Source organism: Xiphias gladius, chromosome 4, assembly GCF_016859285.1.
Source record: "Xiphias gladius isolate SHS-SW01 ecotype Sanya breed wild chromosome 4, ASM1685928v1, whole genome shotgun sequence".
NCBI lineage: Eukaryota > Metazoa > Chordata > Actinopteri > Istiophoriformes > Xiphiidae > Xiphias > Xiphias gladius.
In genome coordinates this window covers 20812448-20830157 of record NC_053403.1, presented here as the reverse complement: position 1 = coordinate 20830157, position 17710 = coordinate 20812448, and the positions used below count along the sequence as shown (strand labels likewise).

Below are 17710 nucleotides of genomic sequence, written 5' to 3'. Positions count from 1 at the left end.
TCTCAAGAGTTATTTAAGATTCAGGTTATCGCTGACATTCATCCAAGAACTAAATTTGTTTGATCTTCTGTGTAAACAAACTTGTTTTGCTTTTAACCAACTCACCCAGTCTTGGATTCAGCCTTTAATGTCAAAACAGTTCTGGCATTGTAACATAAGCACTAATTTATGGAATGTATTTCTTCAAAATAATTCAGAGGCTCAATTTTAATCTTCCTGCAACCCATCTTTAGGCTGTGAAGGACACCAGTGTTGCCTACAGGCCATGCATAAGCTCTGGTCGAAGTCTTTTTCTCCTCTGAGCTGGCCATTGTTGTGACGGCTGATAAATATTTACTCTTCCCAGCTTGTCAGGGAAATGAGTGGGAGGGGAGAGGGACCCTTTGTGACAGAGGGGTCAAAGATGCTGTCAAACCAGCAGGGTCCTTCCCTCCCCACTGGCACCTAAGACCCCAATACACTGTTAGGTCTGCACTGGAACAGATCCACTGCAAGTAATGGTTAGAGCTGGGATTTTTGTGTGGGTCGGTGTGTAAGGGATATGGAGGAACAGAAAGAGAGGGGATGGGGAAAAGAGAAAAAACAGGAAGACAGTCAAGGAGGTGACCACAAAAAGAGACACGGGCCCAGATAAAAGAGCAAAGGGAAAAGGAGAGTGGAGAGGGTTTCTTTTTGAGAGCCGTTTACATGACAGACCACCAGCAGAACTTACAAGACAATAGAGCAAAGAGGATCCACAACACCAGACAATACTGACTGAAAGAAAAGAGGCAAGGGTGTTATGAATACACATGTCCTTCCTGGCTTCATCTCCTCACTTAACCACTTCTCGACAAAAGAAACCCAATAGTCCTTTTTCCAAGGTAGAACAAAACAGGGCTTTCCAGGGGCAGCCAAATTTAAATTGTCTATGTCAAAGCAACAATGTTTGTTTAGTTACAGTTCTTTACAAAATGAAAAAATAAAAAGAATTGCTGCTGGTAGCAGTCTGTGGAAAACCCTGCATTGAGGAAGAACATGAGTAAATCCTCACTAGCCTGAGCCTTCAAGTCAAACCTCTAGAACCCAACTGGACCTCCCAACACCCCCAAGTATCCTCACTGTCCTCAACAGATCAAAAGAAAATTCAATATGTTCCCGATTAAAAGTCAGGGGGATGTAAAGGAAATTTCCGTAACAGTTAAAAAAATCCATGTGCTTGAATATTACTGAATGTTACTGAAATCTTCCGTTACACACTCACACATACATGTACAACAGGTCAGCTAGCTATGTATAGGTCATGCATCCTACTACTCTAGTCAAAGACAGTCTGTCTTCAACAAAACCTCAGCACCTACAACAATAAACACAGCTCAGATTTGCATTGATCTAAAGCAGTGTATCCATGCCTTTACTTCATTTATAATTTCTGGTCCCTGGGTATAAGATCTGTTTCCTGTCTGAGAGAGGCTTGAAAGTGAACAGAGAGTCGGTGAATTCAAAGCAAGCATTTGTCATGAATTTTCAGCTGATGAATTCATTGTTTCAGCTTCAGACCCTATAGATCCTTTTTTTTCTGTATGAATAGAAAAAACTAATTCCACACTAAATCTGCCATTTTTAAATGGCATCTGATCTGATCATCTGAACTTCTGATCTGGTAAAATCATTGAAACACTTAATTTATTTCTTTAGATGAGACTTATGCCTCCCGCTGCTTAATTTCAGGTGTAATGTTATTCATGGTCTGTTGTTTCAATTATCGTGTCACTCCCATCGTAGAAATTTGTTTTTAATCGAAATAAGGCATTTTCTGCTTTTTATATATTCCATGTTATATATATTGTTGTTATATATATATATGTAATTCAAACTTCAGATTGCACAATTCCTTACTTATATAAATCATCTGTATATTGTCTTGATAAGGCCTTTTCCGATGTTTTTTATTTCAGCATCCAACTATTTTTATATGGTCCATTCTTTCTTTTTTCCTTTTACATGTTTTTGCTATTAATTTTCCTCTTTTATATTGCTTGGATGCCTCCCAAAGACAGCTTTTCGGGTCCTATATTTATTTATATATATATATATATATATATGTACATAGACTGAGATTTTTTAAAGCATTAAACTGTGGAAGTATTTCAAGTAAAATCACATTTTGCCTGTAGAGCCATCTCCAACTGAGCTTATGACTGATGTCACTTCACTAAACCTGTGTCTTGTTATATCGAGGAGTGGTGTTTTCCTAATTCCCCTCTAACAATCACATCAAGAAACATTACACATTGTTAAAATCAACAAATTATAAACTTTAATGAAGACTTCATCCCGAACCCTCCCAGCTAAAACTTCTAATAAAGCAAAAAATGTGATTGTCTGTCAACAGGTTACTGGACATGAAACGGCTGCCAGAGGCATTTTCAGACAGACGTACTGTAGTGTAGGTAAACATCCCAAAACCATTCATTAGGCTAATAAAGACTGGCGGATAACCTGAGGCTTTGGATGATGGAGCAGAAGTCAATTACAACTCTCCACAATCAAAGGTAAAAAGGATGTGTTTTGTGTGTTTGTGCTGGAGAGGGGGGAACAACAAGCTGGCATCCAGCGTAAGCCCAAATATACAGTCAACCTAGTAATCAAAGGGTTCCCATGCACTAGACAGTCAACAAAGGCTTTCAAACTGCATAATATAGTGGATGAGGGCTGTCTAGCCTGAAATAAGAGCCACCCCACAAACATATAATGAAATGATTGCAATGACACATTGACCTTCGGTGGAAAACAGCAAAGATCCTATATCACCATGTATACCATATGACTGACACCATGTCTACACTGGAGGCATAGCAAGAGCAGCATGTTAGCAGAGCAGTAGCAGCAGCTTCAGTCCTCAGCCTGTGTCTACACAGTATGCGTTCATGCACAATATTGAGTTATAGTTCACTTGCATTTTGGCAGCACTCAGAGCCCAATACACAATCACTGTAATTCCCCCATGATATAGTTCTTTAGAATATTATCTAATAACTGAATTGATCAAGAAACAAGATGTGTCAGTTATGTCTGAGCTATGAGGATTTTTCAGTTACATTATACATTCACTTTGTGGTCATTAACCAGAACAGCACATCGCAGTGTAAAGAAAAGAAGAACATTTTTTGAATTTGTTAAGTTGGGAAAAATATAACTGAGCCACTTTATCAGTCACGATTAGGAAAATTCACCCCACAGGCAGAGGATCATATGCAGCACAGTTGCAGCACAGTTGACAGAAGTAACGGTAGTTCGAAGTTTGATAATCAACAGTCAATGTATAGTACGTAAAGCATTGAGTTTACATCATAGCCAGAGGAATACTGGATTTCTGAGGCCAATATCAAGATCAATATTTAAGTTTTTTTGTTTGTTTGTTTGTTTGTTTTTTCCACCCCGTAAAAAGTCCATCCTGCTCACCGAATTAGACATTGTAACTCAGGAGCATTTTACATTACATTTCACTAGTTAGTTAATAATGTCAGTATAATTTATTGATGACATTTATTTTTAGCTCCTTTACCTTAAATTACTTCACTCATGCAACTGCCACTATATCATTCACTGTAATTGTGGTCTACGTAATTATGTCCACGATTTGGTACAGGAAATGATGACATTCAAAGGGGAGAACACAAGCAGAGGAAAATGGATCAAGTTGATTTAAGATGTACTGAGAATAAACAGCCAAAAACGCCTCAACAAATGTCACCAAAAAATTGAATAATTAACAATTATTATTTGCAGATTTTCACTACATGACCTGATGAAGTTAGCCCTGGAAGAAAGTCAGCATTTACTTCCTCTAGGGGCTCTAAAAAGCTTTTCGCAGGCTATGAAATTTATTAATGCAAGAATCATAGCAGCTGCAGGCAGGAGAAGTTTGGTTGGGCATTGCTAAAACCTCCAGTCCAGCAGAATCAACAACAGATGCTGTTTATGTCACAAAGCAGCCACAGCTTTGTGACATTTACCCATGATGGTACACACACACACACACATACACATAATGATCACACACAATAATAAATAAAGCCCGGCATACCCAAACTTTTAAATGTGTGTGCACACTTGCAAACCTATTCACATGCATGCTGCTATCACTGCTACACAGATGACAGCGAACTATACCAGTCATTCTCGCCAGATGACTTCCCGGTCTTGGCGTGGATTTAGGCTTGTTTTTCATATCCACATGGATGAAGGAACACCACCTTCAACTAAAACTCTCTAAGGACTGAACTCTTGGTCATCCCAGCCAATCAATCGCTTGATCATAATATCAACATCAAAACAGCCTATTCAACTCTCATCCCAACCAAGGTTGTGAGAAACCTGGGTGTCATGTTTGATGACCAGTTATCCTTCTCTTACCATGTTGCATCTGTCTCCTGGTTGTGCCACTTTGCACTATATAACATAAGAAAAATCAGGTCTTACCTGTCTCAGTACCCAACTTTTGGTAAAGGTCATGGTTATCTCTCGCCTTAACTACTGCCATGCCCTTCTAGCAGGCTTCCCTTTACGCACAGTGAAAGCCTTACAGCTAGTCCAGTACGTGGAAGCCCATCGGGTTTTCGATCGGCTTAAAAGGGCAGATCACTCCGCTGCTCAATGACCTCCAATGTCTACCCATGGCCACACAGATCAAATTCAACTCACTATGATTGACAATTGCCTACAAACTGACTTCTGCGCCCATGTACTTGTACTCAGTCATACAGGCTTATGCTCCTTCTCGGCCATTGCGTTCCTCCAAGGAACGTTGTCTTGCATTGACATCCTGTCTTGCATTGAGTCTGCACACAAGGCAATCGCCTTGTGTGCAGACTCTTCTTGTTTGTGGTTCCCCGATGGTGGAACGCCCTACCAAATAGTATCAGAGCTGGGGGATCCCTCTCTATCTTCAAAAATTTCTTGAAGACTCATCTCTTCCGAGAGCTCCTCCTCTCCTAACACCTCTAACACCCTAACATGCCTAATTAGAACTTACTGTGCAGTTTCTGTGAACGTCTTTACCTGATCTCCTTGCAATTTGTCTTTCAAACAGATCTAGTGCTTAGGACTTACTTCAAGGTTTCCTGCTGTACTGAAGCTTTAGTGTTGTACCTCACTTATAAGTCACTTTGGATAAAAGCATCTGCCAAATGAGTAAATGTAATGTAATACTGAAGACTAACACTAAACTAACACTAAAGCACCCATTTTATGCATAGGTGCACACACAAACGCACACACAAAAGTTTGTGTTCCCTACATCTTAACATGACAAGGCAGACAATGTGAAAGAATGTGGATGGAGGACAGGCTGGCGTCCAACTTGAACCTGCTGAGACTCTGAACAGAGACAGTTGTTGGCTTATGACATGACCCTGAAAGCCTTTCAGCAGGTCAGGGCAGAACGAACTAGAAAGACAGACACAGAGTAAGTGTGAGAGAGAAAGTGTGTGTGTGTGTGTGTGTGTGTGTGTGTGTGTGCGTGCGTGTGTGTGTGTGTGCGTGTGTGTGCGTCTGTGCGTGTGTGGTGTACTTGTACTTCTATCTTTTTGACAACCAGTTTGAGTTTTAGACCTTGGGAGTGAGGACATTTTGGCCGGTCCTCACAATTCAAGAGGAATTCGGTAAGTGAGAGAAGTATGTCTGTGCAGGTGATTACCTGTGCATTCAAGGCTACTCTGGTGCCTGGGTTCAGATATATACTTTGTGTTGGACAACGTAACAGGACACAATTCACCCTGAACTATTAATACTATTTTTCTTGGTAGGAATAATTTGTGAATAGTCAATTTGTGAATAGTCCCACACCATCACACACTGCTGTAACCACAAATCATTAAACAAGCATGGAAATGACCCTTAATACGCACTTTTAAATTTGCAGAATTTCATCATCATTGAAAAGTAGTTAAGAGACGTATGTTTTCCTGATACAAACTAGTTCTTCCTAGAATATGAATCCATCTTAAAAGGCCTGTGAAGGCACAGGGCACTGTGAGCTATGAGCTGTAGGTAAAAAGCTTTACCTTGCTCACTGACCCAGTTGTAGCAAAGTGAAGAACAAACATCCTCACCTTTTACCAGAGGCTTGTCTGGACTCGCCAGCCAGAGGCACAGGGTGAAAGGAAGAGGAGCAGCAATAGGTGCTTTACTCTTTTATAGTGACTAACTTACTTGCATTTTTCTTTATTAGGTCGCCTGTGATTAAGGTAAACTGATTAAGGGATAGTTACTTTTCCATTCTGATGTTCTGATGCTAGTCTATGCAATGCTGAGACTAAAGAGGGTTGGGTTGGTAATAAATGCTTTTTTCGAAGGGGTAGGTACTGTAACATAAAAATTAGGACAGTGTGGGTTTGCCTTAAAATAAAAAAAATCAGCCGCCCTGTTTTAGCCATTGGTTGCAGCTTTGTTGTGGACAATGTACATATCGCTAAGGTCCAAAGAGTGTCACAAAAGCCATAAAAACAGTTCTAATACAATACCTTGTATGCCTTGATACCATGTATCATATTTTGAGTGTTGAGTCACTACTGTTCATACATAATCTGTCATACAACAAGTCAATTATTCAAAACCAACAGCCACCAAAATAGCAAAAACACTAGTCTAGAGCCACGCAAGCAGCTCTGTGAGGCTGTCTTTCAGGCACAGCGGTGCTTCGAAATGAATGCTAACGCCAGCATACCTAAATATTCACAATGACAATGCTAATTTTCTGATGTTTAGCAGGGGGAATGTTCACCAAGTTCACCATCTTGGAATTGATAGTGGCATTAGATAAAAAGTTAAGTGATCTCGCAGCTAGCGTAGCTAATAAACATTCTTTTGAAACTGATGTGGGTAACTAATTTGCAAGTGCATTAAAATATTTGTTGATGTAGAGGCATGTACTATTCCCTTAACTGCACTCACACATCAATAAACAGCAAAATAGTATATCTCAGGCTGATCACAGCTTTTTACTAGAGTTTCTCCTTTAAAGTATATTCAACAAAGCGAGAATCCCTCTACAGATATCTCTTTACCTCACAATTCTCTCTTTATTCATCAAATAACTGAACTGCTGCTCAAGTCAACTTGTGTTGGAGGAAACTTCATAGAGCATACAATATGAGGACAGACATGTCTGTCAATATTCGTTCAAAGCAAGTGTCAACACTGGATATTGAGGGGTGCGAGATATGTGGAAAGGTCTCCTATATAGTGGAAAAGAAACTGTATGATGTTCTGCTTTGCTCAGTGACAAGACATTTGATGTTTGAACACAGTGTAGCGGGTACATATCTTACCTCTAGGATGACAATGGACCATGCTCTGCATCTATTCACACATTCAGACTCTTGAAGTCTTCACAGAAACAGGCAATTCTGTGGACACAAAGACAATATTCATCTGTCACCGTTCTCTTTTTTCAGGATACATTAAAATCAAAATTAAGACTAAGACTGGGCAATATTTCTAACATGGGTGCATATGTATCTTAAAGAGGAAAAAAAACGTACTAATTATCCCAAAAAAATCTTTTGGAAACTTGGAAAATTTTCCAGCTACAGAGAAATCGCCTGTAAAACAAGCGATGGAAGCAAAATTGACAGACAAACACACATATTCACTGACGTCAAGATAGCTGCCTCCTTCTTCACTAGTTTGTTTAGATTCTGGAACTTCAGTGTTGTTTTATTTATTTTAACCAGTTTTAATGTCATTTTTAACTGAAGACCAAATAACTTAAGTCCTGTGCGAACTGAACTCTTCTGTGGACTGTGCGGGTCAAAACCTGTTGCTGTCTACAACGTTACTCTGTGGCCATTTTGAAGCAAACTGAAACTGGATGACTGTAGCCTGGGAAGAAAGAACTTTCTCTGGACTTTTCTTATGTAATGGAGTTCCCTACTATGACCAAGGGAAAGAGGGCTCAGAAATGCGAACACTGTTAGATTTTTTTCATCAGCGGCATGGAAGAGTTTACTGAAAATTGTATCTGTGCCAAGTGCGATAAAATAAAATAAAAGAGAAACTAATTGATTTGCACACAAAGCTCTTTCAAATGACAGAGCTACACACTGTTTTAAAAGAGACAAAACTTCAGGTCACTTTTAACTCTCCATATTCAATGAAGCAGCTGCCGTGGGAAAAGTCGACACTCCCTTTAACAACTTTCCCAGTTCAGGAGCAATGTGTGGAAACACTTGCCGAGGCGCACTTTCCACCACTGACCTCTGACACTGCAGCTTTAGCTATGGGAGGCTCAGCAGGCTCCTGTTCCACACCACGCCCAGAGAAGCCTCAGTAGAAATAGGTCGGTGACAGAGGCAAGCGAGAAAAACAGAGAGAAATCCTCCATCCACTGTAATCTCATACAGAGCTCAGGCTGGAAAACTGTTCCACAGTGCTGAGCCAAACTTGTGCCCTAATCACCATCAGCCTGCTGCACCCATCCCTCCCACCATCGTTTGCCTACACCGTGATAATTGGTGACTCCACCATTAAGGGCCTGTCACTCTCCTCCCACAAGATCACTGCAGCTGTCCACTGTTTCCCCAGAGCTTGGGTGCTCGACCTTAACACACAGCTTCCAGCAGCGCTACAGAAACACGCAAACTTGAGTACTACAGTGGCACAAATTGGCATCAACGCAGTTCTCTCTGGGAGTCTGAAACTTTACAGGAACATTTTAAAACTTTTTTCCACCACTCTCCAAAAAACTGGACACAATCTTGTAATTCTCTTGCAATCTCAGCATCCCCTCCCAACTCACAAATGGGGCACAGAAAACGTTAGCAACCCTAAATACATGGCTGAAAACTACAAGTGATCAATTCAAAATCACTTTTATAGATACCTTTGATCTTTTTTATGGGGCCACCCTTTATTCCTTAAGCATGATGGACTACAGGCCAACCACAGGGGCTCTAGGATACCTGCCCACAATAAAGAACAATGTATCTCATGACACTGCCAACAGGGGTCAAACATGAATAATCTGATTATGGTTCCGACAGACAGAAACACATTTTCAATCGCAGGACGATCATAAATTAACGTGGCTCTTTATAACAAAAAGGCATTATTAAGCAACTCATTTTGTATCATTGACTTGATTTGTGATCAGAAACTGGATTGTCTTCTTGCCACTGATGAACCTGCCACACTTGCAGAGGCCTGTCTGCCAAGCTGTATTTTTTGTCTATTCTTCCAGAGGGGGAAAGAAGTTGCAATCCACAGAGAGATGCTGAAGGGCAGGGATGTGGATTTAAGCACATTTACCACTGTTTTAAAATCTCAGTCTCCTTACTTTACAGTAACTTTGTATAGACCTCCTAAATTATGTGTTGATCTTTTCTTACAGAATTCAGAAATCAGACCTACTATCAGCCATTCATACAAACTATGATACCTGTATCTTAATTGGTGATTTTAACAAACATGTCGATGATCAGGCAGATACCAAAGCCAAAGAGTTTTTAGAATTGTATGTATTTCAAAAAGGATGTTAACATACCAGTTTCTTTAGTTCTAAACTTCAATTAGTTCTGAACTGAAGTTGTGAACTAAAGAAGCCTTTTGGGTTAGAGGTGAAACGTCTTCAAGAACCTCAAGTAAATCCAGTTTCCTTTGTATAGCACTTAAAAACACCATGACCTAGGTGACAGAATCAACAGACATATTACAACAAAGCAACTGGAACATCACTGCAAGCATATTTCTCCAGATAAACACCAACATTCACAATCCCAGACTGCTTTTTAATACAACAGATTCACTTGTAAATACCACCACAAACTACAGTAACCAGCCTCCAAGTTCTAAATGCGAAGAGTTAGCTTGTTACTTCAGGGATAAAATAATCAATATATATGTCCTCTGTACAGAGTGATGTGAAGTTGAAACATTTTGTCCTGGTTGATGTTGTATCTCACAGGAAAGTACTAACAGAACTGAAGCACTCAACTTGTTCCCTTGAGCCCATTCCTACCCTACCTTATTAAAACTATTTTTTATTCTGTATCTGACGACATCTTTGAAATAGCATTGTATAATTTACCCCTGAGCAGTGTCATCAGGAGGCACAGCATCTGTTTCCACAGCTAGGGTGATGACTAGAGATGTTCCTAACGACTAATTTCTTTATCAATTAAAAAGTAATTTAAATTTAGACTAGTCGACTTGTCTAGAAATAAGAAAACACTTAGAAAACAGTCAATATTAAGCACAAATCATTCAGAAATGAAGTGGGATCACAGCGTATGTGGGTAAATAATGTCAAATTGGTTTGCCAAGGGTGCACCAGCAGCCTTCTTTCGTTGGAGGTTAACATCTACATGCCTGTGCTGGATGTGGTCATGCATTGGTGTGGTCGATTGGTTATATGCCAGATTATTCTGACCCAGCCTACGTACAACCTTATTTTCATTTTTTAGATCACAATACTGCCAAACCGCGCTGGTTTTATGAGATGTAATCTGTCCCACTTTCTACCTTGCTTGTTCACAACATTCAGGCATTAGTGCGAGGAGAGAGGGGCTACCATCTGGCAGGGTGTAACATCTTAGACGCAACAGTTAACTGGTGTTGTACATTAATAAAATATTAATAAATAGTGTAACCAACTAGTATTTCTGGTGCCGACTAGCAAGGGTACCAACATTTAATCATTTAGCCGGCTAATCGCGCACATCCGTAGTGATGACAGCCCTATCTGGCTGTGTCTCCTGATAAGTGATATTGATAGATTGGGTCCAGCATGTGTGAAATTAAACAATTTGATTGTTTTTTTTAATGCTATTTTTCTTCCTGTAGAGATGTATTCAGATAGTAGAGGATGCCGCTGGGATGTTTAAAGGTTTTTTCTGTCTTTCCAGTTTAGGAGGATTGTCTTTTAGTGATTGTTAAGATAAGCAGTATGGGTTGTTCATATGTCAGCTGCAGTTCATCTAATGAAATATCTGACATACTGATACTGATACATACTGATCGGGAGACTGGAATGCTGCTGAGGATACTGTATGTGTGATGTTTGTCCAGAATGTTTGAATGGGTGGGCACAGCCAGGTGACATGATGGTAATCATCTTTAGTGTTTAATGTGCAGTGTGTATAGGTGTTATCGTCTGTGAGTCCCAATTTTTGTTTTTTATACTGTGTGAGGTGAACTCTGTGTAGAATTCTGTATCGAACAGTTACAGCCTGCACTTTCATCATCATTTGTGTCTGAGTCGGTACCTCTTTTGTTTTTGTAAATCTATTTTACTGCTTTATTTTAATCTATTTATTTTGTGCAGTGATATATGATTTTTTCATTTTCCATTGTCAGCATTGTGTGCATTTGTCAATCACTTGTAAAGAACTTTGCATTCAACCTGTACAAAAGGTGCTATATAAAGTTTGACTGATTGTTTGATAAACCTGAAAGTCCTTTCCTGTACCCCCTATTTAAACACAATGACAGATGAGGAGAGGAGGGACATTTAGCCAATATAGAGTAACAACCTCAGGTCAGAGGGACGTATTTAATCCAGCACAATGGCTTAAAGTTCCTCCCCAACCTCCAGTCCCAAACAGTGAAAGTGTAGACAACTAAATTTTTCAAATTAAAGCAATTACATATAAACAACATACTACTGAAAGTTGCCTTGGGAGAAACAACTGCTCAAATCCTCCCAATTTTTACTTTTTGGCATACACAAGGTAAGCATGTAATAAATCTTGTACTAAAATGACTTTTAAATCAAGAAAAATGTTCCCTATTTTTTTGTTTTTTCTCCAGATATGAGTTTATTTTCCATGCATATTGAGTGGTTACCATGTGTCCCATATGGTCAGTATTACAAGAAATGTATAGGAATGTTATTAATTTTTGACAAGGAAATAAATCAGGTTTTACATCACTGACACAGACACTAAGGTACAAAAAAAATAATGATTAATCAACTGCTTGCTGCTGTTCCTTCCAAGACAGTTGTTTTGTGGGTTTCACTTTAAAAAGTTTGTTGAGTGGAGTACATGAGAAAAAGTGGTGCCATGGAGGATAGGAAAAAAGCATGACCCATTAGGTTTTGAAGATGAGGAGGGGACAGGAAGATTAGAAGAAGGGATAAATAAGATGAAACTATGGGGGATAAGGAATACAAAAAGAACAAATTCAAACAAATTAAAATGAGGCACATAAAATTTGCTTAAAGGTCCAGGATAATGTAGAAATGCTATTCTGGATTCTTTTCTGTCATTATCTCTCCAACTTTGTGTTGCTTACTACGAACGTGTCAATACTGTGTTGCAATGGAAAAGCCAAGGCCTCCATGCTGATTTAGTCCCAGGAAGACCCAGGCTGACCCTAATTAAGTGACATACAACCATCTTGCAGAAAATTCCGGTCTACCCCAGGTAAGTGCTAGGCCAGGGGAGAAATGCATGCACCAATTAATCCATTGGCTAAAGTCATAGTATGCTCTCAATTCCAAAAGTGTCACTCAGATCCTGGGGATTCCTGTCCACTACCTTTAAACTTTAAAACTGAAGCTTTAGCAATAGCATTATTCCAGGAAAGGGGCTGACACAAGTCAATGGTTTCATAAAAAGAGGATTAGACTTAAAAGGAACAACTCCCCAAATTCCTACCTTTCCACGACTCTGAAAATGTTCCCTTTGAGCCAATGAAGACACAATCTGTTGATTTAGTGGCAGAATCCTTTCCCCTAAGCGGCTATTTGCTTTAGCGGCGATAACGCAAGCGGAAGAATTTGAGCAATGTCTGTGTAACATACACTCATTTCCTCTGAGTGAGAGACATCTCCAGAAAGACATCACTGACGTCTGGCTCATTCCTGCACCTCTGGCTTCAGGTTGGCAAGTGTCCTGCAGACAAGTTATACACTGATGTCCCTATGTCAAGGGGCACTCATACAGTCACATATACAGCCAGGCTAACCATTCATTCATTCAACTATTCATAACCAGCAGCAAACATGTAATGACATGAAGCATTCATACACAAAAACACTCTCAATCAGTCAAAACTATATTTTCCAGTGACTTCATCAGACTCAACAAGGATGAAAGCCCTTTACTCATCCCTTATTTGTTTTGTCTGACTAATGAGTGGTACCCAATCATTAGCTATCAAGATGATAAATTCATCTGACTTGCTCTGGAGGAAGACACAAACTATCTTTGAGCACACTGTAATCCCTCCTCTTTTAATATTTTCAAAGATTATTTTGAGTTGTACATAAAAGAAAGTACAACCTATAGGATTCCAAAAGGCTTACTGTTTCATTCTGTACAAATGCAAGTCTCTTCCAATTGTAAGGGCTCACAGTAGTTTCATAGCTGTTCCACTTTCAAGTAGAAAATGAAAAGCGTCAAAAGACCCAGAATGCTCTCTCTTCTATGGGATCAACTCAAGCGGGCCTCCCTGATATTTTCCAATGGCGGGTCAATGATATGTTATGAATTTATATGCTAGTAAAATGCTCTGTGTAGTTTAAAGAGCACTGAAGGATGACCTCTCTCTCAGGTACTTAAAAGTCAAGGAAAAGAGAATTGGAATGGGCTGTGCAACCAGATTAACAATCTTTTCAGTTCATGGATGCCAGCCATGAAGCATCTACCCTGGTCCTCTCTCCACTTGTGTCTTTTTTCAGCTGTTCAATTTCATGTCAGATATGTAAAGCACGCAGGAGCTCATTCAGGGCAAGTACATTTTAAGAAGCCAAAAAAAATTTAAAAATTAAAAATTAAAATCAGATGAAATATGGATAACAACATGGGAGATCTCCAGTGATAAAAGCAGTGTCGTAGGGAGAGAGAGAATCAGGAAAGGCAAGACCAAAACAGGCAACACAGCAATGTGGACTAAACAAATTAAATGATCACAAGATGAAGGAGTTGGGGTGAAACGGATGAAAGCCAGCCCTCAGAGTTAATCTGATTACAAACTATACAAGCCAGGTGACTGAACCTACCTTTGCAGACTTTTGGAAGAGTCTGACCAATGTGCTAGCAGTAAAAAAAAAAAAAAAAAAACCCACAGATGAATACCCACATCTGTAAGCAAGTGTCCATCCACCCACATACACACCTGTCACCTCATTCTTTTATGGATGAATCAGTCATTCTAGTGCTACCTAAACAGATATCCTACCCAGAAGAGAAAGTTGGTAGAAGCAGCATTTCAGAGATCACAAAAGAGCTGGTTCTTTGGAAGCAATTAAACGATCAAATCAATTATTAACATGCAATTATTTGCAAATTTAACCCTAAATCAATATCCTTCGAGCAGTACCTTCTCAAAGTACCTTCTCAAAATTCAAATTTCAGAACATAGTTTCCTGACACCTGGAGAGAATCAGTCAAGGTGATTTGTGTTTTGTTTATATTTCTAATTTTTCCAGTGAAATGACAAATGGGCATCAGAGCAGGCCGAAGCACATTAGACAGAAGCCCTCATCTGTTCCTGTGTGCCTTACTACTGTTGCTGTTTGTGTTCCCAGGAGAGGTGAAGAGAGCGTTTCCAGGTCAGCCACTAACCTGCCTTGTCATTAACAAAGGTCACCCTGCTTGAACAAAAAGCTGACCTCTCATGCCGAAAGTTATTTGTAGAAGAGGAGGAAAGAGAGGGGTGGGGAAGATGAGCAAGAGTTAAGACTAAGAACAATCCTCCTGTCTCACCCCTCACTTTCATTTAAGCTCATCACTCATCTTGGGACTATCTCTTCCTGGATTCACACTGTTGTGAATGTCGCAAATAATCTTTACTTTCTTGAGGCACTTCTTGTGGCCAAAACCAGCAAATAATCGGATTTCAATTCTGCAAATAAGGCCCCTTTAATGCTTTAATGTGAGGGTTTTCTTTTATCACTCTCTCCTGTTCCAGGTCACGTGTTTGGCATTTGGCACTGGCTGGGGTGAATGCCTATAGATCGCACTGCTCTTAGATCACAGAAAGCTCATAGCACTGGCCCGCTGTTGCATTCACTCAAACCAGACCAAAGACATGTTAGGGTGGAAATTCAAAGAGGGCAGGAGGAGGGAGGAGGGTGAAGGAACAGATATGTTTTCCGTGGATAAGGCAGAGCCCAATCGGACTTCCTATATTTAGCCTAGGTAACAAAACAGAGAGGTGCCATGGAAAACGGTGCGAGCACAAGTGCTATCCAAAAAGATGCAAAGTAATCCATCATTATGGTTACATACATCGGACATGAGGATGAAGGGGATGGGTAAATGTTGGGGGTTACAACATCTGGATCTCATAGTACATGCTGCTGGAGTTTCTCTCAGCTGAGCAACAACCCCCTCTCAGTCCATCTGTGCTGCTCTCTCCCCCTCTTGTTTGCTTCTTCCTCCTTCTCTTTCTTCCATCCTCCATCCTTCACCCCTCTCCTTTAAGGCCATGTGAAAACTCCCAATTACTAGAATCAGGAGAACTGCTAAGGACTGAACATGAACTTGGAATATGCAAAACACAGGAGCACTTAACACGGGCCATGCTGAAATGTGATAAAATGCGTCAGCAGGTCATAAAAGGCCCCCCTCAAGATCGATGTAATTATGAAATCTTTACATGGTGGACTTTCCGGACTGGGCAGTGAGCAGCAATAGAATGAGGAGGAGGGTGCATCCAGCATTATGTTCCACCAACAGAGACCCCTTTTAACCCAACAAGTGGGGAACAAGCAAGCTCTTCCAGCTGCCTTCCATCAGCAGCTATAATAGACAAGGGAAAAGAAAGACGGGACGAAGGAAAAGAGGTTTGTAACACCTGCAGCAGGGTGCCAGCAAACATTTCTTGGTCCTCTGGACCCTTGGTAATGCACTCATTAAATCGTTGTGATTACCTACAGTAGTGGTCCTAAGTGCCACTTAAATCAAACCCCAAAGAGGAAGTTGTTGTGACCTCCAAGCTTTGGAAATGTAATTTAGGCCCAACTGATTATCACAACAACAAAGCTAGTTCTGTTTCTCTAATAAGAAAGGTGGAAGAAGGAATGGTGCGATGGAAGTATATCAGAAGGAAAAGTGAGCCTGACAGCAGGTTTGCAATAATAAGCCACTATTTGAAGGATTCATGAGAATTAGGAGAAATAACTCGCTGTTATTAAGCTATTAAGTAAACTTCAATAAGTAGTAAGTTCATTATGCTTTAGTATTCTGGAAAGACTATGCACAAAAACAAGACACAGAGATATATACAAGAGCTAAGCCAATGTTTTCATCCAGTTGATTTGAAAAATGTATAGTTTGTGGTGTCTGCTTTTGCTCTGAAAACACTTGGGTTATAGCCGCTATCAGGGCCTTTAGACTCATACAGTAACCATGTTGTTATGGTCAGAATTAACCATAACATTAACTTGAAATTGATAATGTGCAACTATACTACATATCCCATTAGTAAGAGACATTCAACACTAGTCTCATTTAAATGTTTACTTGTGATATTTTTATTTTCAAATATGTCATGTTACTCTCTAAATCCAATTGACACAGCAAAACAGTGACAGATAAACACCCATGTAAATAAAAAAATTGATATTTCTGATCCAAACCTCTTTTTTTTTTATCTGGTAGGACTTTTTGTATAAAAACTCCAGCACACAGGAAATTACAAATTTCAAACAGTATTTGGCATGAGCAGAGAATCACCATGAAAGTCAACTAAAACCTGCAGAAAATACAGTAATGAACATTGTTGTTTTCTGCTTGGGATCTGTACACAGATGTTCACAAAAAATACTTCATTTCTGACAGACTTATAGATTTTATTCACACGGTCACTCTTACAAATACAAATCTTTTCTACGCATGCACAAACTTGAATTTCTTGTGCAGATTTGTTTTACAAAGGTTGATTGCAACTATGCACTTTGGCATTATTTGTGAACATCACTTTATAAGCTCAAAATCTTATTGACCCTAATTTAAGCACTTACTTCTCTATCAGTTTGTCATGTTGGATGATTCTAAATACTACAATACCCATGAGCCACAGTTGCTTTTGCAATGGAGTAGAAGCCAGTTTTTTTTGTACACATTTTCTAAGACAGGTGTTAATCTTTTGCAATGATTATTCAATCAGAAGAGTTTAATATCCATTCAAATTATAGAAGGAGTCGACTGCCAACTCACACTATCTATTGAAAGAATGAACAGGACTTTTACTTGTGTAACAAGGAACACATGAAGTAACTCCTCTCACTTACCAACTCTATAGCATTTTTTTTCTCTCTGTAGTTGCTCTTGTGTCTTGTCAAGTTATGTCTTAAAACACTTTTAGCACATTATTTAAACACAGAATGAAATTTGACAGTAGACTGAAAATCAGTCTTTTTTGTAGTGAAATGGCTTGGCATGTTATTTTGTCTGATGTACTTAAGATGGCATACTACTGGCTGAAGCTAAGGCATGATATATATATACACACATATATATATACACATATATATATATATATACACACACACACACATATATATATATATATACACACACACACACATATATATATATATACACACACACACACATATATATATATATATATAAATACATATACATGTACATGCATATATATACATATACATGCATATACATGCATATACATACACATACATGCATATACACACAAACATATACGCATATACACACACATACACACACATACATACATACACATACATACACACATA

The 17710-nt window shown here is 39.3% G+C and overlaps 1 protein-coding gene across 2 annotated transcripts in view; it reads right to left on the bottom strand.

Annotated features, from left to right (window-relative positions):
• disp1 (dispatched homolog 1 (Drosophila)) overlaps positions 1–17710 on the bottom strand; it is a 94090-nt gene that overhangs the window by 58175 nt on the left and 18205 nt on the right. For both annotated transcript variants that reach the window (XM_040125602.1, XM_040125603.1), the window contains exon 3: positions 7314–7391. The gene's annotated coding sequence lies outside the window, so the exon portion shown is untranslated. The remainder of the gene's footprint in view (positions 1–7313; positions 7392–17710) is intronic.